The sequence below is a fragment of the Eublepharis macularius genome, chromosome 15 (genome assembly GCF_028583425.1).
Source record: "Eublepharis macularius isolate TG4126 chromosome 15, MPM_Emac_v1.0, whole genome shotgun sequence".
Taxonomy (NCBI): domain Eukaryota; kingdom Metazoa; phylum Chordata; class Lepidosauria; order Squamata; family Eublepharidae; genus Eublepharis; species Eublepharis macularius.
In genome coordinates this window covers 4,639,393-4,660,973 of record NC_072804.1, presented here as the reverse complement: position 1 = coordinate 4,660,973, position 21,581 = coordinate 4,639,393, and positions in this window count along the sequence as shown.

Sequence of the window (21,581 nt, the reverse complement as noted above, 5' to 3'; positions counted from 1 at the left end):
CTGCAGGCTTCCCCCGCGCTCAGCGGCCAGCTCTTCACCTCCGGGATTCCTTGGGGCCTTTACAGCATGGTTGTCAGGGTTCAGCTCCACTTCCCCTCCTCCATAGATAAGTAACTGACCGTTCGCCGTCTCGCCTGGTTTCCATAACTCAATGGACGGGCGAGTTTTGCGACCAGAGGCCACTCTGTGAGCAATACATTCTGTACTATCTTCCAAGCTTCTTAATGACACTTCTAGCTCTTCACTGGGCAACTTCTCGGCTGCTGCCGGATTAGCTTGCACGTAATCTGGGGCCTTGAGTTCCACTAGTGAAGCGTTCAGGACCGGGAGACTCTCTCCCAAAGTATCATCTCTCACCGTGGTCCCTTGGTCTGCCTTCAGCATCCCTATGCTCGTTTCCCTAACTTCTTTTGGCAAGGGATTTATGGCTAAGTCCATCAGGGGACGGGGAAATGCAATGTTGGTCTGACCCTCCATATCCGCTTGGCAGAGGGTTGGCAGCGTTGCCAGCATGGCGCCTTTGTCCCTCCCGGGAGGTACAACTGGCAATACACCCTCGTCCGGCTTCGGCTCCCAGGCACTTTGGCAGCAACTTACGCTCTCTTCCGCCTCTGTTGACCTTTCTCGCAAAACTGGGGAGGGTACCTTGCGGAGCAGCCAGCCCAAGTCATCTTCGACTATGTATCCCTGCACCACTATCCCTGGCATGGGTTCCTGGCTAGCCCCCCAGTAAGGGAACATGGGGGTGATACAACCTTCGCTACCTGGCCTCCAGGGATTTCGTAGCGGGGTCCGCCGGGAACCACCTTGCCTCTTGCGGGATTTCTGACAAGTGCCTTTCTGATGCGCTCTGCCCCAGGCGGTCTGATCAAAAAATCTCACTTCCTCCATTCCAGGTGAGGACGGCTCTCCTGTATCCATCCTCTCTGGGTGAGGGGTGAGAAAAGTGCGATTGGTAACAAAATGTCAGACTTGTGGCTAGATAATGTCTCTACTTCAGAGTATCCTCTACAAGCAAACAAGAGTCCATTGTTTGAATAAGGAATCTTTACTGAAGTAATAGTTCATTATAGTCCACGGGCCTGAATACAATATTCAGGATGGTACAAGAGCATTGTTACCAATGACAAGCAAAGCATACGGTACAGAGTAACAGTTCCCACTTGGCCCAGCCTCCCCCCACAGTTCTCAAAACATCGTCTTTGAGGCTTGGGAAGTTGGAGTCTCTCAAGGCCGGTCCGGGGTGGAACGTCGGTAGACCAAACAATCTTTCTCTGTGAGAAATCTGCCTGGGAACCTTGGCACCTGCAGAGGAAGCACTTAAACACTAGAAGCATGAGAAAATGGAGTTGGTACAGCACATAAGACTCTGAACCTGACACAGTTCAGGTGGCAAGAGGGGGGGTCACCTGGGTGACATCAGGGTCGTGGCATGCCCATTTCCTATAGGCTTACACGGACTTGCTGCTCTCCGGCCGGTAGTGGGCTTAATGGCTCAAGGGGAGTTGTGGTCCTCCGCCTGACATCGTCTCACAGGGCATGTCCTCCTTTCCCTACAGGCTCATGCAGGCTTGTACCACCCAGGCAAGTAGTGGCCTGATGCCTCAAGGGTAGGTGCGGACCTTCGCCTCACATCCTGGTCATTCACCTGGGGGGTGTTGACCTTGGCTCACTTTCTTTACAAGATCACGGAGGCTTGCACCGCCCAAGCAAGTAGTGGGCTGATGCTTTGAGGGGAGGTGCAGACTTCCACCTCACGTACTAGTCATTCGTCTGGAGGGTGTTGACCTTGAATTACAGGGCACGGCCCTTTCCTTACAGGCTCACACAGGCTTGCAGCGCCCAGGCAAGTAGTGGCCTGATGGTTCTAGGGGAGGCCATCATTTTCTTTGCAAAATTACTGGTGCTCCTAACTGTGTAGCTGGAGTATCATTGAGGGCAGAATTAGGACTTAGGTCCTTTGAAGCATGGGTATGGGCGGCAACTTTTCGGTTTTGGATTAAAATCTTGTTTTCCACGGAATCAAACGGCTATTTGCATCTGCTACAAACCAATTTCCATCAAAGCCCTTGGAGTATATTGATCGAAAACCATGCCCAGACCTTGGGTATTAACCCTCATAATCTGAAAGAACAAGGGCCTTCAGCAGCTCTTTCCTCGATCTCAGGTTGTCTGAGTAAACTGGATTACAGAAGTACTATGATAAGAGCACGTAGAGTATGCTCACCGATATACTTGGGTTTAACATTGCCACAGTCTCTTCCAGTTTATTTTGATTTCTTGACAGTTCCACATTATCGACGATTATTTATGTTAGCCAGATTGAATGTCATTCCAGCAGGAGAGTTGCTGTGATGCTTAAATAGGGTTCCCTATTCTAAGCGACTCTGCCACTTTTCCTGTAGGAGACTGTTTTTCCTTGGTTGTTTGATTCATCCTGGGTTTGGTTGCTCTTCGGATTTCATTTCTGGAGTAGCCATTTGCCTGAAGTGCGTGGTTTAGATGATTAATTTCCTCATTGAGAAAGTGCGGCTCACATATCCATCTTGCACGATCCACTAATGTTTTCATTATGCCTCTTTTCTGTCGGGGGTGGTGATTGGAGTTTTTGTGTAAGTACCGATCAGTGTGAGTTGGTTTCCTGTAGACCTTGTGACCTAACTGAAAGTTTGCTTTGCGGATGACCAAGGTATCCAGGAATGGGAATGGGAACATTCTATCCCCGACAATAGCCCTGCAGAGACGATTAGCACATCAAGTACCAATCCATATGCAAAAGAACCTCCTCAGGATACAGTGAAGCCTCCCACCATTAGCATTCCACACCCTGGGAAACTCTTACAGGATGACTCAGCTCAACCCCACCCCTCCTGAGTAGATACAAATGACCTACATCTTTTCCACACTGTGACACTGAGAGATCTCTGTCTTTTGGTGCTACACCTCTGAAGATGCCAGCCACAGCTGCTGGCGAAACGTCAGGAACTACAATGCCAAGACCACGGCAATACAGCCCGGAAAACCCACAACAACCATCAGTATCATTAAAGTAAGGTTCTAGGGGAGGTGCAGTCCTCTGCCTCCTGTTTTGGTCGTTCACCTGGATGGTAATGGCTTTTGGGGAGGGTTGGGGCATTATTGGTTGCCCCCTAGCTTACTGAATTCACCAACCTCTACAGAGGTGATGGGGTCTACCTATCAGTTGTTGGCTGTGACATATTCCTGGATGATTTACGGCAAGAGCTCAGGTTGGCCATAAGCCACTTGTGGGGCGCAAGGGTCTAAGCAGAGGCTTGGCCCTAGTGGTGGTAGGTTAGGATGGGAAAATGAGTGGAACGGTGACCCCCTTGGCACGTCCCCATTGGTGGGGAATTGGGGTCTGTTAGGAGCAACTGGTGGGCTTCGCAGCAGCCAGTTTTGAGGGCAGACTGCCACATGGCTCCCCTGTACAAGTAAGGCCCTTCTGCCGTATGGCAAGGTGCTGCAGGCTTGGAGGGGGAACCATTTGGCTGGCTGGTCGGGTCCCAGCCATGCATTGTATGGCTCACCCCCATGGCAGTGGGGATCACCCAGACAGGTCAAGGTGGAGGTCATGGGTGACCCCATGGCTTGACCTGTACCACTAATTAGTTAGATCCCTTGCCGTATTGACAGTTTATGTTGAAATTAATAAAGTGGCCCAATTTTATACCCAAGCTGTGTGTCTGCCTTTTATTTCGACTGGGTGGTGGGGATATACATTACTTTATTTCCCACACAATACCCCCTGGGTGACTTTCTATTCTGACACGGGTGTTATCTTCTGCTTTCGCATGTAGTAATTTAATGCTTCTTGTTCCTCATTGTCTTACATGCAAACTCATGTTTGCAATCAACAATTTATGTTGTTACAATATCTACTATAGTTCAGTTTGTGAGTCAAGTTTTTTTCAGATGTCTGATTGTTGGCTAAGAAATTGGCAATCCGTCTGATAATAATTTATTTTATTTCATTTATACCCTGCCTTTCTCCCCATTTTCCTCTTCTCCTTTTTTCCCCTAAGAACAACTCTGTGTGGTGGGCTAGGTTGAAAGTATGTGACTGGCCCCAAGTCACCCAGCAGGCATCCATGGCAGAGAGGGGAGTCAATCCTGGGTTGCCCAGATCCCAGTCAGTCACTCTAGCCACTACTCCACACTGGGTATCATTATTCAGATCAATGTGCAATCAGTATCTGCTTCTTCTTAGGAAAATCAATAGCCTTATGTGACAAAAGAGAGGGTTCCCTCTATAATGAGGCCACCTGAGGCATTTATCTCAGGCAAGAGATTTTGCAGGATGGCAACCAACTATTCACCAGGCACCTTCTGATGCAAGACCAGCTCTCACCATATGTGCCCCAGAGCGTGCTTGATCAGCTGATAAAAACCTGCTGGAGGTTGCTGGCCTCAGGGGGGGCTCTCCTGGCCTCGACCGGAGCATGGTGGAACTCTCTGTCTGCTGAACAAGATGTACTATCTTTTCTCTGGGCCAGTAAGACAGAGATGTTCTGCCAGGCATATGGTTGAGGCTGAGCTACGGGTGAGCATTCTGTCAGTTTCCTTGGGGGGGGGAAATCCCCCACCCTGGTTTTTCATCACTGGGACCACTGCTGTTCTTCACTTTAGCTGCTATCTAAAATTGTTTTTTTTTATGACTGAACTGTTTTTTTAAAGGTTTTAATGGGAAATTTAATGTAAATTAATTCTGATGTTATTTACTCTGAGCCCAGACTACAAATTTTATCAATCAATCAGTCGCTGGTTCCCTACTTACTGCTGCTGATCACCCAGGAGCTAGAGGAGATAATGTTCTTCTCCTCAGTCTTCCAGGTCTCTTTAAAAACTGAATTCACATGCCAGTTCCCAAACCATCCTGAAATTCCATCTTTTTATGAGCGTTTTTGGGTTGTCTGTTGTTAGGGCAACCAAATAGCAATTGAACTCTTGCAAAAAGCACACTGGCAAGAATTCAGGAAACCCTCTGGGCACACAGCTGGCCTCTCTGGCTGGCTGTCCTCTTGAATGGGTATGCCAGGGATTGAAGCAGGGACCTTCTGATGCAAAGCAGATTCTCCACTACCGAGCCACGGACCTTCCCTACCAGCAGCAGGCATCCTGTACTCTCAATCACGTGAATAAGTGAGGTCTCTCTAACCATGGTAGTGGTTAATGATGCCCGTAGAAGCTCATAGCACACTTTGCCAGCTGCTCTCTTGTTCTCTCCCCAATTATCTTCATATTGTCCGGGGTCTGAGTCCCAGCCCCCAGACTTGCCAGAAGGGAACAGTGGGAGGCAACCGGGAGGCAGCGGCCCTGCCGCCCCAGCCAGCAACCAGGTCCAGGACCTGCCTACTCCAGGGGAAAGGGGCGAAAGGCCAAAGCCTCAGAGGGCTGGAGGGAGCAGGGAGAGACAGCCAGTCCCACCCTCCAGGGGGAAGAGAGGGGGCTAAGCAGGCCAGAGGAAAAGGGCCAAGGCAGGGGGAATAGGGACCCAGCAGCAGCCCAAACAGAGACCTTACCAGCCAAGGAGGAGAAGCAGCCACTACAGCCCAGAGCCACACCCCGGCTAGAAGACAGTAGCCTGGCTCAGGAGTTGCTAGGAGCCAAGCCCCTCCAGGTGGAGCTGCCACAGGCATTCTGGGGGAGGAGATGGGTAGCCAGCCAAGGGGCCACAGCTGGGCCTACCTTCAGTAATCAGCTCAGCCAGGGAGGCCTGGCAGCCAGCCAACATAACACAGCTGTTGCTGATCCAGGCAGCCCAGCCAGCTACCCCAGCTGCAGCAGCTTGAGACAGCCCAAGCCAATGCTGGGAGGCCAAGGAGGGGTGTGGCCTGGCAGGCAGGACCAGCAAGGAGGGCGGGGTGCGGAGAGAAGGCCCTATAAAAGCTGGCTGGGAAGAGCTCTGGGGCGGTTGGGTGTGAGTTAGGAGTGATGGTGAGGAGTGGAAGCAGAGCAGTGTGAGAGCAAAGGCTAGGAGGAGAGTGGATGAAGGAGGAGGAGGAGATGGCAGAAACCAAAGAGGGTGAGTGGCACAGGTTGAGCAGGCCAGTGAGTGGATTGAGAGGGAGTCTGGGTGATGTATACAGCCCCTCCTTCCACAGAGCAGGGTCCTGCAGAATCCCTGGCCCCCTTTGATGTCAGGAGCAGACCGTGCAGTGCCCTGCCCAGCGGTGGCCGCTGCAAGCCCTGACACATATATGGTGTGATGCAGCTATCTGTGGGACCTTTCTCAGGGCTTTAAAAGTTATTAGCAGAACTGAAAAAATATAGCCACCTCCAGAAATAAATCTGCAGACATCATTGAGCATATTGTAACATAAAGAGAAGATTCCCCTTCCCCCAAACTCCATGTAGAAGAAGAATGCTTCAGTGGACCGTTAGTACATTTACATCTTTATATATCTCTTAAAGCCTTATTAATAGGAGTATGAAGGCAACACTTGATCTGACCCTCCTACACACTACTATGCTCTTAGGGATATTGCTACAATCTCTGGAAGCACTGAGAAATTAATTATAATGGTGATGGATGGTGCAGTTGTTCTCAATCAGCCTGTAAGTGAATTTCCTTACATAAACTCATTTTATCACATCTTTTGTAGCTTGCATTTGAGCATGGATTCGGTACTCTGAACCATTAACAATGAGTAGTGAGTGAGTCCAAATATAATCAGGCTTCTTTCTATAAGATAAAGGCAGCAAATGAGGAATTTTAATTGTTCATTTTTAACTGTGTGTTTCTACCAGTGTGTTGTATATTGACTCACAGATGAACTTTGACAGAAAAATGGATGTTAAGAGTGACGGTGTTCTTTATGGCTTTGAGAATATCAGCCACTTCCCCCCCCCCCCAGCTGGTAGGTCCGCTGGATGTCCATTCCTTTGTCCTGTTCCCGACCCTGAATGATCTGCCTATATTTGTGAATGGATGTCAGCTCTGAGGATTCATTTCAAAGTCACTTCAACTGTGATTCATTTCAAATGAATCCATTTTCTTCCTGCCAGCTTTCTTCATTGTCCATCTTTCACATCCATACATAGTAACGGAGAATACTGTAGTTTGGATTATCTTGGTCTTGGTCCCCAGAGAGACATCTTTATCTTTCAGAATCTCTTTTAGTTCCCTCATAGCTGCTCTTCCAAACCTCAGTCTTCTTCTGATTTCTGATATATGATGAAATCATTGATAACAAATGTGTTCTAATGCAAATTCTTGCAATTAATGTAGGGTTTTTTTTCTATCTAGATAATCCACCCTGGCTGCAATCCTAAACACACTTAGTAAGCTCTGTTGTGTGTAGTGAGGCTTATTGCTGAGTAAACATCCTTAAGATTGCACTGCCTGTTACCTAATTACCTTTAGATTTTTTTCCAGTATACACAGACATGCACAGGCTGCAACAGTGCAGAGCTGTTTAACGGCTGATGGTTGTTGTGGGTTTTCCGGGCTGTATTGCCTGGTCTTGGCATTGTAGTTCCTGACATTTCGCCAGCAGCTGTGGCTGGCATCTTCAGAGGTGCAGCACCAAAAGACAGAGATCTCTCAGTGTCACAGTGTGGAAAAGATGTTGGCAGGTCATTTGTATCTACTCAGGAGGGGTGGGGTTGAGCTGAGTCATCCTGTAAGAGTTTCCCAGGGTGTGGAGTGCTAATGGCGGGAGGCTTCACTGTATCCTAAGGAGGTTCTTTTGCATATGCAAATGACTGTGACAATGGAATTGTCACAATGTGACAATGGAATTGACTGGACTGCTTAGAAGTAGTAAAACAGGATCAGCTATAGGTCAGTGTCCACACGCACGCACGCACGCACGCACGCACGCACGCGCGCGCGCGCACACACACACACACCGACCGCCTGGGAAGAAGGGAGGAGGGAGAAAAGAGCTCAGCTCAGTCTCTGTGTTAAGTCCAAGTTCAGGTTCTCAGGCTTCAGCAGGAACTTGTAACCAAAATACCTTGCCTGGAAGATAAGCAGTTAGTAACAAGGCAACAGACCTCTGGTTCCACTCTGCACAGGCTCAGAGGCACTACATCACAATACACCCGAAGCATGGCCGATATGCTGAAGGCATATCTGACAGATGCAATTCAAAGCCAGTGCTGTAACAAGAGCTGAAGGATTTCACAACACATCTGCAAATAAATGTTGATTCACACAATGTATATCACAGATGGGTAATGTATATAAATCAATGTCCCTGACATTTATTTCATAATGTACCATAAAGCCTTACAGCTCTGCTGATTGCATTGTGCTGCTTAGCTTGACCAACCAAATGAGCAAATCACAATAGATAATTGATTTTATTTTCTACCAAACAATGCTGTTGAATTGAAACAAACAAACAAAAAACCAGAACCAAGCCTATGTAAACAAATGACTGTTAACTCCTCATGTGCTAGGTATAGAGTGCACTGGTATTCTCACAGTGCAATCCCTCTAAGCCCATTGATCTCGGGGTGGAAGTACACATTACAAAGTACCTAGGGACACTCAAGTGAACTTCATGTGTCCAGCCCCCCACTCCAACTTTCCATGCACTCACTCGCACAGTCACACTTCAATTTGCTCTGAGTGAATACATTCACATATTTGATATCAGTTCCTCCTCAATTGCTAAAAGTATCCTAGTTTCCCCCATCTGCACATTCATTCATAGAAATGCAGATCTTGACACTTTCTCACACCTTAAAGAAATGCAAATTGGCAAGTCAAAGGAACCTACAGTACTTGTTCTTGTAGCAAAAACAAAGCTGAATTGGTGCTTTGGAATCACTTGCAGGTGTGATCACACAAAAGGGAGCTCCCGTGAAAGCGTCATTCACATGCGCCATGCAAGAACAGCCTGCATGTGCATTGAGGACTGCACATTCAGTCCTGCACTTGAGTGTCCCTACGTAAGAGGGTGAGCATAAGCACCATTATAGGGTGCACTATTCTGACCTTACCCCCCCCCCCAAATTGTCTTTAATTTTTGATAATTAATGCTTAAGAATTCAGATTTGTAATATTTAGCTTAAAAAAAATATGGCACATACCAATTTCTGAGAGCAAGCACAAGACACCATCTTCAGCATATAGGAGAATGGACCAGCTTGCGGGGGAATTTCTGGGGAGGTTGTATGAAAAAGACTGAAAAAATGAGGAGCAAGAGCACAGCCCTGATGTTCCCCACCACCCAGAGTGACTATGACTGAATTTGGGAGTGACCTTTGAGTATTATAACATGCTTTCATTGAGGAAGCATTATACAATTGCTTGACTTGGAATGATAGCCTTGTGGGTATAGCGGTGGGTTCTAATTTCTTCCACAGGTGTATTCTAGAGATTGAATCAAATGTTGTCTTTAAGTGAACAAATGCTGCGTATTTGTTAGTAGGATGAATATTTCTTGGCCAAATGAGAAACATCTAATGTGTGATGCAGAGTAGGAGTGTGCACCAAAAACAAACAAACAAATCCAGAAAATCCAGATCCTGGTTTCAGAAATCCCCCCCAAAACAAGGATTCCTGAAGTCCAGGAAAGATTCTCTGATCTGGTTAAGACAGACTAGTGAATACCACATTTATGCAGCCATTATTCCCGAAGGGGAAAACTATGTGGGGGCTACCAGGGAGCGTTTTGCAAGAACACCAAATTTGCAAGGGATCTACTTCTGACTATCCTCTAAAAACTCCCCCAGTTTCAGGAAGATTGGACCCCCGAGTCCAATTTTATGGGCCCCTGAAGAAGGTGCCCTCAGCCACTCTCCATTGTTTCCTAGGGAAGAAACATTTTAAAGCAGGCTCTCAGGCAGAAACACACAGGAGCAAGGCTGCTAGTAACCCAAGGCACACTCCTGAATGCAAGAAAAAGCCCAACAGAACCAAATCAAAGCAAAGGAATGGCTGAAATCCCCCCAGAATCAAAGTGAATCCAACGTAAAATCAGAGAATCACATCAAAATGGAGAATTCCATCCAAACTAAACTAAAACTGAAGCAAGGAACACTGTTGCAACTGAGCTGTGTCACTCACAGAAACCAGGCAGACAAGGAGAGCTCTTACACAAATTGGCCTCCCCTCTTCTTGCCCCACTCCCCCTCCCACCTGCCTCTGCCTTACTTCCCATCAACCCTTCCCAGGAGAAGGGTTGATGGCAGGAGAAGCCGAGGAGAAAGCCCAGGAGAGGCCCAGGAAAAAGCCAGATGGAGGCTGAAGCCATGTTTGCCAGATTTACTCTGATTTAGTCACATTTATCCAGGGGTCAGTTTTGTCAGGCTATGGCATTCCAGTCAGCTATAGTCTGCCTTCCTCCCTTCTGAAAGAAGACAAGGTCTTTTGATTTCAAAAGGTTTTATTAGAAAGACAGCATTCAGGCCCAGATGTCCACATTCCAGGACCAAGCAGATCCTGGCTGGGCAAAGCTTTGTTAGGAATGAGTTACAAAACGAAAGTTGTTACACTTCAAAGTCTGAGATCCCAGCCTCCCCCCAGAGTTCACATAGCAGCAAGCTTCTTGGTGGGAACACTGGTTCATCAAGGTCGTCTTAGGAAGAAACAGATAAGACATAGCATCCTCTCCCATGGAAATGTACTTGCAGGAACCTAGAGGGGAGAAAGACTAAACAACTATAGAAATTAATATGGCATTGCACAGGCTACAAGTCCCCAGCATGGCAGATCCTGACATTCTGCCCCCCTTAAGATTCCCTTCCACCCCCTCCTCCTGGTTTCTCAGGGTATTGTTGATGGAATTGTTTTAGGAGCCTGGGGGCGCTGACATGGATTGATTCTACCCATTCTCTGTACCCCTCCTCAAAATCCTTCCAGCGAACTAAATAATACAGCTTATTGCATCTAAGTTTAGAGTCTAATATTTCTTCAATTTCATAAAGTATTTGATCATTGATCATGGTGGGAATGGGGTTTGCTGCTGAAGGATACCATTTATCTGGTGCGGGGGCTTTCTTTAGCAAGCTGATGTGGAATGTGGGGTGTACATGGCATAGATTCTTTGGAAGTTCGATTTCTGCGGTCATTTTATTGATCACCCTCTTCACAGGAAAAGGGCCTAAGTATTTCAAAGCTAGTTTCTTGCTTCGTTGCTCTGCTTTGAGGTTCTTTGTGGAGATGTACACTTTGTCTCCAGGTTGCAATTCCCATTGCGCCTCACGATGGCGATCGGCATATTTTTTGTAGTCAGCTTTGGCTTTGTCCAGAGCTGTTTGAATCGCTGTCTGCTGCTCTGCAATAGCAATCCACCATTGTTGTAGATCTCCGCCGGTCTTGTTTCCTAGCTGCATTTCAAAGGGAAACGCCTTACCATCATATCCATGCACTATTTTGAAGGGTGCTTCCCCTGTTGAACTGTGGACTGCGTTGTTGTAAGCGTATTCTGCGAAATGAAGATTTGTCCAATTATCTTGTTGAAAGTTAATGTAGCATCGTAGAAATTGTTCCAAGATTTGATTTGTTTTTTCCGATTGTCCGTCACTTTGCGGACGGAATGCGGAGCTAATTCCCTGCTCTATTCCAGTTAGTTGTAGAAGCTCCCGCCAGAAGTTGGCAACAAATTGTCCGCCTCGATCCGAAATCACCTTTGAGGGGAAAGAATGCAGCTTTACAATATGTTTCATAAATATTTCAGCTAACTTCTTGGCCGTTGGGATGGTTGTGCATGGGATAAAATGTGCTTGTTTTGAAAATAAGTCCACAACCACTCATATACAGGAACAGCCCCTAGAGGGAAGCAGATCTGTGATAAAATCCATGGCTATCACTTCCCAGGGTTGATTGGGAGTTTCCAAGGGTTGTAAGAGCCCTGGTGGTTTTCCTTTTCTTGATTTAGCACTTATGCAGGTTGGGCAAGAGGAGACGTATTGGGATACATCTTTTCTGATGCCTGGCCACCAAAATTGTCTTTGTATTAAATGGAGAGTTTTTAAGTAACCAAAATGATCGGCGGTACGGGCATCATGACATTGGTGCAGAACCTCTTTTCTGAGGCTGGCAGGTATATACAGTCTGTCATCTTTGACCCAGTCTCCCTCCTCCGTTTGAGACATTTTTGCTTTGGGCGCTCCCTCCCCTTCTTTTTCCACCTCGCTTTTCACTTTAGCTCTCCACCCCTTTTCTTCTGTTTGGGCTTTGGCTGTTTGGCTGCGAGTGGCGGCCACACCTCCTAGCTGACGGGGGGAGAAGACAGTGTCAATGGTTTCCTCCCTCTTGCTATGGTGTTGAGGCATGCGTGATAGAGCATCCGCTAAAAAATTAGTTTTCCCCGGGAGAAAGTTGAGTGTGAAATTAAATTTGGAGAAAAATTTGGCCCAGGGCAGCTGTTTTGCATTAAGTCTTTTTGGGCTTATAAGAGCTTCCAGGTTTTTATGATCAGTCCATACTTCAAACGGATGCTTAGCCCCCTCCAACCAGTGGCGCAACACGGTGAGCGCCACCTTTACAGCAAAAGCTTTTTTCTCCCACACACTCCAATGTCGTTCAGCTTCTGAAAATTTACGGGACAAATATGCACATGGTCTGGCTTTCCCATCTTCTCCTTTTTGTAAGAGCACCCCCCCCCCCAGTCGTGGCATCGCTGGCATCGACTTGCACTATGAAGGGCCGGTTTTCATCGGGGTGCTGTAGTACTGGTTCGGAGGTAAATTGGGCTTTGAGCTTGTCAAACGCTAGTTGGCAAGCAGGGCTCCACTCCAATTTACAGGAAGATGTTTTCGCTTGATCTCCCTTCCCTTTGGTTTTTAATAGATCGGTAAGGGGAATGGCAATTTGGGCAAATCCTTCAATGAAGTCTCTGTAAAAATTGGCAAAGCCCAGGAAGGATTGTAATTGTTTACGTGTGGAGGGAGTCTGCCAGTCCCGCACGGCCTGGACCTTTGCAGGATCCATTTTTAGACCTTGCCCTGATATGCGGTACCCCAAATAATCCAGTTCCTTTTTATGGAATTCACATTTGGAAAGCTTGATAGGGAGTTTATGGCACATTAAGGTGGTTAACACTTCCCGCACTAATTTTACGTGTTCTTCTTTTGTTTTTGAATAAATTAACACGTCATCAAGGTAAACGACTACTCCCTTATACAAATATCTGTGCAATACTTCATTGATCATGGACATGAACACAGATGGGGCGCCAGATAAGCCAAAAGGCATGACAAGGTATTCATATTGTCCTAATGGCGTATTGAACGCGGTTTTCATTCATCTCCTTCTCTGATTCTAACATGGAAGTAGGCATCTTTTAAATCCAGTTTTGAAAAGATCTTACCTTGAGCCAGGGTGTTGGCTGAGGCGGTATTTTTTTAAAAAATTTTTTTATTGGATTAGATGTCATTAAATTGTACATTATAATCAGTTTCCTTTAATTTTCCAGCTCTAACCCCCCCCTTTTGTTGACTTCCAACAGTTTTCCAACCCCTTGTCCCTTTTCCCTTACTCATTTTAAATTTATTCTATCTGTCAAACGTAAACTTTCACTTTCTTCTAAGCTTATCTATATAACACAGTCCTTCTTCTATCTTCCTACTTACTTTAACAACTAAATAATGCATAACTAAATAATACATTCTTGGCATATTTTCTTTTAATAATAATCATTTAGCTAATTTTGATACTCTGTACTCTATTTTATAATCTCATCTTCAATATGGGACAAACAATTTGTCTCTCATTTAGCATAATTTTAAATACTTCTGTAAACAGTACATTCAATATAAGTCAACCAATTTAACTTATACTCAATATATTACTTTTTCTGCATATCTTATCTTTGTACTGTTTTAATTATATAGTTATATAATTCTTCCATTATGCAGCTATCCACCAAAAATAGTCAGCCAATTTGACCCATATATACCTCCAACCTAAGTCAATCAATTTAACATATAGTCTGTACATTACTATATATTTTTCCCACCTTGCTTAAGTTCCTTCATTGCAATTATAAAATATCTCCATTATACAATTAATGCCAGAAATGAAATTAATTAGTTTCTATCCTTATAATTAATTAATTTCTATCATTATAATAACACCTGTAATACTTAATACTATATATAATAGTCAAATAAAATATTTGCTTAGAAATTCTCATTTAACTCTTCGCCCCCCAGTAAAGTCACCTCCCTCTACTTTTGTTGTATTTCAGTAATTTTCAAACTGCCAGAGTTCTCCTCCCACCTCCCATTTCTTCACTAAATATTGTTTCAGCTTCTCCCAATCCGTGTTGAACTGTCCTGGATCAAGGTCTCTCAGTTTCCTTGTCATTTTGTCCATTTCCACCATGTACAGCAATTTATAAATCCAGTCCTCAATAGTTGGCACTTCTTGCACTTTCCACTTTTGCGCGTACAAAAGTCTAGCCGCTGCTGTCATGTAAAATAGCAATGTCCTATATTGTGCTGGAATGTCCTCCATTCCCAAGTTCAGTAGCAGGAGTTCTGGGTTCTTATTAATTTGAAATTGTAAAATCTCACTTATTACTCTTATTATTTCCCCCCAGTACTGCCTAGCTACCTCACAAGTCCACCACATATGATACAAAGATCCCTCATGCTTTTTACATTTCCAGCATTTATTAGACATGTTCAAATTCCCTAGCGCAATTTTCTTTGGTGTCATATACCAACGATAAATCATTTTGTAGACATTCTCTTTGATATTGGTGCATGTCGTGATCTTCAACGTATTTTTCCACAAGTATTCCCATGCCTCCATTGTTATTTCCTTATTAAAGTTTATAGCCCACTTCACCATTTGCACTTTAACTGTTTCATCTTCAGTATACCATTTCAGCAACACTTTATATACCTTAGAGATTTCCTTTTTGTCCTCTTGTAGAAGTGCCTGTTCTAATTCCGAATTCTCCATTCTTATCCCTCCCTTCACACAGTCCGAATTATAAAGATCTCTGATCTGTCTGTACTGAAACCAATCGTAACTTGGAGACAACTCGCCCTGCGTCTTTATTTTGGGTTTAGAAAATTCCATTCGGGTTATCTCCTTGTATGTTAAACACTGTTGTTCATTATCGACAGTTCTCGGATCTATTACTTCATAAGGAACCACCCATGAGGGAATTCCATCTTGTAGGTAATTTCTGTACTTCTTCCAAGTTGTGAATAGGCTTCTCCGAATATAATGATGTAAGAACATAGAGTCCGCTTTTACTTTATCATACCATAAGTATGCATGCCATCCGAATATTTTTTTATATCCTTCTAAGGCCAGTAATTTCCGATTTTTTCAATCTTTCAACCACACTAAACAAATTGTGTCATAATAAAGTCTTAGGTTGGGCAGTTGCATTCCGCCTCTTTCTTTTGCATCTTGTAACACTTTCATTTTCACTCAAGGCTTTTTGCCTGCCCAAACAAAATCTGATATTTTCCTCTGCCATTTTTCAAACTGCTTAGAGTCTCTGATAATTGGTATTGTCTGTAACAGAAACATCACTCTTGGCAGCACATTCATCTTAATTACTGCAATTCTTCCCAACCCTGACAAGTTCAGTCAATTCCATTTAATCAAATCTTGCTCTATCTGAGTCCACAATTTCTCATAGTTGTTTTTAAATAAATCTATATTCTTTGCAGTCAGTTCAATTCCCAGATATTTCACCTTACTTGTTACTTCGCAGTCTGTTATTTCCATTAATAGTTGTTGTTTTTGTTTAGTCATATTTTTACATAGTATCTTTGACTTCTTTTTGTTTACATAAAATCCTGCCAGATCTCCAAATTCCTTAATCTTCTCTATTACTTTTGGCATATTCTCCATTGGATCTTCCACAATTAGCATTATGTCATCTGCAAATGCTCTGACCTTATAGGAAAAGTCCTTTATTTTTATTCCACAGATTGCATTGTCTTCTCGTATCTGTATCATCAGTATTTCCAAAACCAAAATAAACAACAGTGGAGACAACGGGCGACCTTGTCTTGTTCCTTTACCTATAGTCAATTTCTTAGTCACCTCGTCATTCACCACAATTGCTGCACTTTGGTCTCTGTAAATTTCCTTTACTGCTCTTATGAATCTTTCTCCCATTTGTAGCTTTTCCGTGGTGGCAGACATAAAGTCCCCGTTCAAATTATCAAACGCTTTTTCAGCGTCCACAAAGAAGAAACCAACCTCCTTGTCACAACGTTTGTCATAGTATTCAATAGCATTTATAACTGTCCTTAAATTATCTTTAATTTGTCTGTTTGGCAAAAAACCAGCTTGCTCCTCCTCAATAACTTCAGAAAGCCATCCCTTCACTCTTTCCGCCAGTATCTTCGCAAAAATTTTGTAATCATTATTAAGTAACGATATAGGTCTATAATTTTTCACATTAGTCAGATCTTGCCCCTCTTTGGGGATCAGTGATATATTGGCTTCACTCCAAGTGTCTGGGATCCGTTGATCCTTTAAAACCCCATTAATCACATCTTTTAGGAATGGTGCCAGTTCATTAGCCATTACCTTATAAAATTTGGCTGTAAGTCCATCCGGTCCTGGTGCCTTTCCCAAATTTGTTGACTGTATTGCCTTTCTTATTTCTTCCCCCGTTACTTCATTATTCAATTTGTCTCTCCAAGCTTCCGAAATTACTGGGAGCTTCATTTTCTCCAAATATGTCGCTATTGAGTCTTTGTTCACCTCTTTTTTATTATACAATTTGGCATAAAATTTATAAAAGGCTCTGCTGATAGCTGTCTGCTCCAGGTACACTTTATTGTCCTCACAGATTTTATTTATTATCTTCTTCTCCTTTCTCTTCTTCAATTTCCATGCCAAATATTTCCCAGGTTTATTCGCGCCTTCAAACGCCTTTTGATTCATTCTCTTAAGGTTCCATTCCAGTTCTTTATTATTCATTGCCGTCAACTGCTCTTGAAGGATTTTAATATCCTGGTATATTTTCTTTTTCCCTGGTCTTTTCTTTAATTGTGTTTCTTTGGCTTTTATTTTCTCCATAATCTCCTGTCTCTTCTCCTCTCTTTTTCTCCTGGCTCTTCCATTTAAGTCCATTAGTATGCCTCTAATTACTGCTTTATAGGTATCCCATACCTTATTGGTTGGTACTTCTCTATTCATGTTATGTTGTATGAAGAACGTAGTTTCCCTTCTCAACATCTCCATATTTTCTCCCTCTTGTAACAAGTCCTCATTTATTCTCCATCCTTTCCTTTTAGTTCTTTTTCCAAACTTCCACATAATCGGATTGTGATCTGAGCCTACCATAGGCATTATTTCCACATCCTTAGTCCAAAGTGCTAAGTCTTTTGAGGCCCAGATCATATCAATTCGTGATAACGTAGAATGACTCGCGGAGAAAAACGTATATTGTCTGCCTTTGGGATTCTGTCTTCTCCATACATCTTCTAAAGTTTCCTGATGCGTTAATGCAAAAAAAGTCTTTGGTAATAATCCTCTTTTCTTTTGTACAGTTGCTGACTTTTTATCTAGTTCCAAATTTGTCACTCCATTGAAGTCTCCTGCAAGAATTATCTGGTCATAAGAAAGTTCATCTAATTGCTTCCTCAAGTCCTCAAAGAAGCTTTCTTTTGCTCCATTAGGTGCATAAATTCCAATCACCAATACTCTCTTTAAATTCCATATACATTCCACTGCTAAAAATCTGGCTTCCGCATCTCTCATCACTAACTTTGGCTGTAGCTCCTCTTTTATATACAATACCACTCCCCTTTTTTTCTTATTAGAGGCCGCTACAAAATCACTGCCCAATTTATTCAATTTTAGATACTTTGCATCCTGCTTTCTAATATGAGTCTCTTGCAGGCATACAATATCACATTTTTGTTTTAATAGCCAGTGGAAAATACTTTTTCTCTTATTCGGTGAATTAAGTCCATTTACATTCCAAGATAAAACTTTGCACTCCATATTCATAATCTTGTTGCTGGTAAGTCCTTTTCATTGTCCCTTATAAACTGTTCCATCTCTGATTCAGATCTAATGTGCTTTTTCGCTCCTCCAAATTCAAAGGACACTCCTTCTGGTAGTTCCCATCTATACCTTATTTTCATGTCCTTCAGAATCAGAACTAGAGCTTTATATTTTTTCCGATCTAACAACACCAATCTGGGTAATTCCTTCATGATAATAATCGTCTTGCCATCAATCTCCAATGGATCTTGAAACTGTTTAGTCACGATCTTCTCTTTTATGTTTCTGGTTGTGAATTGCACAATCACATCTCTTGGTAGTTTCCTCTGGGTCGCAAATCTTGAATTTACACAATATACCACATCTAGGATAGCCACAACTTCCTCCTCCTCCTTCCCCAGGTATTCAGCTAACACCTCAGCAATCTGTTCTTGAGCTGTCTTTCCTTCCACTTCCGGCAAGCCACGAAACCTCAGCTGCTTCTCCATATGTTTACTTTCCGCAACCGCCGTTCTCCCCCTCATCGCCTTCATCTCTGTTCGTTGCGTATCTGCTAAGTTCTCCACCGCACTTTCCACTACCTTGACTCTTTGCTGTGTTCCCTGCAGGTCATTTTGCATTGTTTCCATACCTTTCTTCACTTCTGCCAGCTCATTTTTTACTGTCTCTTTAACCTCTTTAACCTCTTTCACCAACTCCGGTTTCATGTCCTTGAGCTCTTTAATCACTTCTAAAAGTTTTTTATCCAAATTCTCTATCGCCGATTGCCACTCTTTTTTCGACATCGTGGGGCTTGCTTTGGCTCGCTCCCACGAGTCCGCTCTCGTCCTTAGCTCCGTGGCGTTTAATTTAATGCCCTTTTAGTTTAAATGTCCCGGTCTTTCCAAAAAAAACTTTTAAAGAGTCCAAAATGTCGGGCGTCTTTTCTCTATGGTTCCTCTATGATTTTTGTAATCCAATATGGCTTACTTCCTCTTTCGCTGAAGCCGGGGCTCTTCCCCTTTCAAAAATGGCAATTCCCTTCTTCCTGCCCTCCGGCAAGGGCCGCTTCTCTCCAGCAACTCTATTCTTGTTACGTACTTCCTGTTTCCCGACTTCCCACAGCAGTTCTCGCGATGGTGAAACTTTCTCACAGCCTGATATCTCCTTATAGCCACAGGTATTCAAAACAATAGTCCAATTTCTTTGATAACTTCGTTTAACTTAGTCCTTTTTCTAATATAGTTCTTGCCGGGTCCTCCCCTCCTTATACTTAGTCTGTTGCAGTTTAAAAGTCTACTTTAATTCTTCTTTACTTTAAGTAATCTGTCCCATTTCAAGAGATAGTGATCTTTACCTTCTCATTCACTTTCCGTGGGTTGTAATCGCTGTTTCAATCTTAGATTCCCATCCGCTCTTCTTTCCCCTGTTGAAGCTTGGGCATGCAGGTCTTATGCCAACCGCATTGGCACCAGGACTGCCGCAGAGATTATAGCCGACCTGTCTTAGGGTGGGACCTCAAGGGTCGGGAGAGGATCCATTGCGTAGGACCCCCCCTTGCCCGAGATCAATGCGCCCTGAGGTGCTTGAGCGTTCTATGCCTGTTCTCCACCTGAGAACAGTTGGCCGCGGGCTTGATTTTGCCCCGCTGGCCGCTTAAACGGCAGCCCGGTCAGCTCCACGATTAGAGCTGCGTTAGACCTCCATGGATCCCAAACCGGAAGTCAGCTGAGGCGGTATTATCGGTTGTGGTGCTGGCGTCGCGGGTGTTGTCTGGGGTCGATGAAGAGAGCCTGGTTGGGCCGGCAGTGGTGGCAGTGGTCGACTTGGGGCGCCCGAACCGGGGGTTGGTTGAATCCCCGGTGGAACTTGGCCCTGAGCCGCCGTCAGCGTTGAAGCAGCTGGGGTTGCTTGTCCCGCCGCTTGTCCCGCCACTGCCGCTGCTCGCATCTCTCTCTGCTCCCTGACCAACTCGCCGATGAGATAGATGGCCTGGGATAAGTCTTCCTCCATTGCCCCCATTCTGTCCTCCATCCGATGGTAGTAGTCCGGAACTCAATCCTCCCCGCTGCCGCTGTACTCCGACGGCTCCCTTGACCTCATAGGGACATGGTCTCTGGGCCATGGTCGTATCGGGTCTTCCTCTTCTCCCCCTGGCAATGATTGCTCCTCCATGGTCATGCTGGCCAGTATTCCTTTCATCAGGCTGGTGACAGCCGAGATTCTGGAGTCTACTGCTTGGGCTCGACTCTCCAGTTGCTGCACACGGCCTCGCTTCCAGGCTCTAGATGAATTCACATCCATGTAGTCCCAACTCATGAGCTCATGTCGAGTAGTCTCCCAGTCCTGGGTATCTTGGGTTTCCCCCCGGGGATCCCACTCTTCTAGACAACCAGACTCTATGTCCCACCTATACCAAGGTTGGGTGCTGACCTGCGCTTCTTCCGGTGTGCGGTCAAATCCCATACGACGCTTGGTCCCTCTGGCTCTGTCGACCCAACGGTTCATCTGACGTCTATCATCAACCAGGAAAACATGGTGCCTGCACGCCTCTCCCTAGCCTCTTGAGGCCGGGATCCCCACTGCCGTGGCGTCGGTAGCGAAATCAGATGATCTCCTCCAGGAACTCCGTGCAGTTTCGGCTGGGCACCCCCTTTGGTCGGGTAGGCCGGTTCCGTCCCACTATCAGAAGCTTGCTCGCAATTGGGCACAGGTTCCGATCCTCCATCTGGAACGGCATCAATATTAGGATCAGGCACAGTCTCAGGTTTACTGTCGGGTACCGTCTGTGACTGGTCTGGAAGTCCCCCATCCTCCAGGCTGGGGTTAGACAGATCAATCAAGTCGTCCTTGGTATCCATTCTCCCTGGGTGAGGCGTCGGGGAAAAAACATAGGATTCCTAACTAAATGTCAGGCTATGGCATTCCAGTCAGCTATAGTCTGCCTTCCTCCCTTCTGAAAGAAGACAAGGTCTTTTGATTTCAAAAGGTTTTATTAGAAAGACAGCATTTAGGCCCAGATGTCCACATTGCAGGACCAAGCAGATCCTGGCTGAGCAAAGCTTTGTTAGGAATGAGTTACAAAACAAAAGTTGTTATACTTCAAAGTCTCAGATCCCAGCCTCCCCCCAGAGTTCACATAGCAGGCAGCTTCTCGGTGGAAATGCTGGTTCATCAAGGTCGTCTTAGGAAGAAACAGATAAGACATAGCATCCTCTCCCATGGAAATGTACTTGCAGGAACCTAGAGGGGAGAAAGACTAAACAACTATAGAAATTAATATGGCATTACACAGGCTACAAGTCCCCAGCATGGCAGATCCTGACAAGTTTCTGGGTTCCCCAGTCGAATCTGGGATTTTCTGATTTGATATGAAAAAGCCAGATCAGAAAAAAAACCTGGCTTTCCCCCTGAATCCTGAATCTGGATTGTACACCCCCAAAGCAGTGTAGAGCTCCCTTTCTTGAAGCAAGTTTTCTCTTAGCCCAAAATCTGTGCCAGCAACACCCAATTATCTAGTTAGAATTAGAGATGAGAAACATCTAATTGATCAGATAAAAGACTGATTAGGTGGTAATTAGCAGGGTTATTTCTTGCCTCTTTCTTAAAGATGGACATTACTATTGTTTGCCACCACTGGTAGGTTATTATCCCTGATCTATCAACTACTGTAAACAAAATAGCAAGC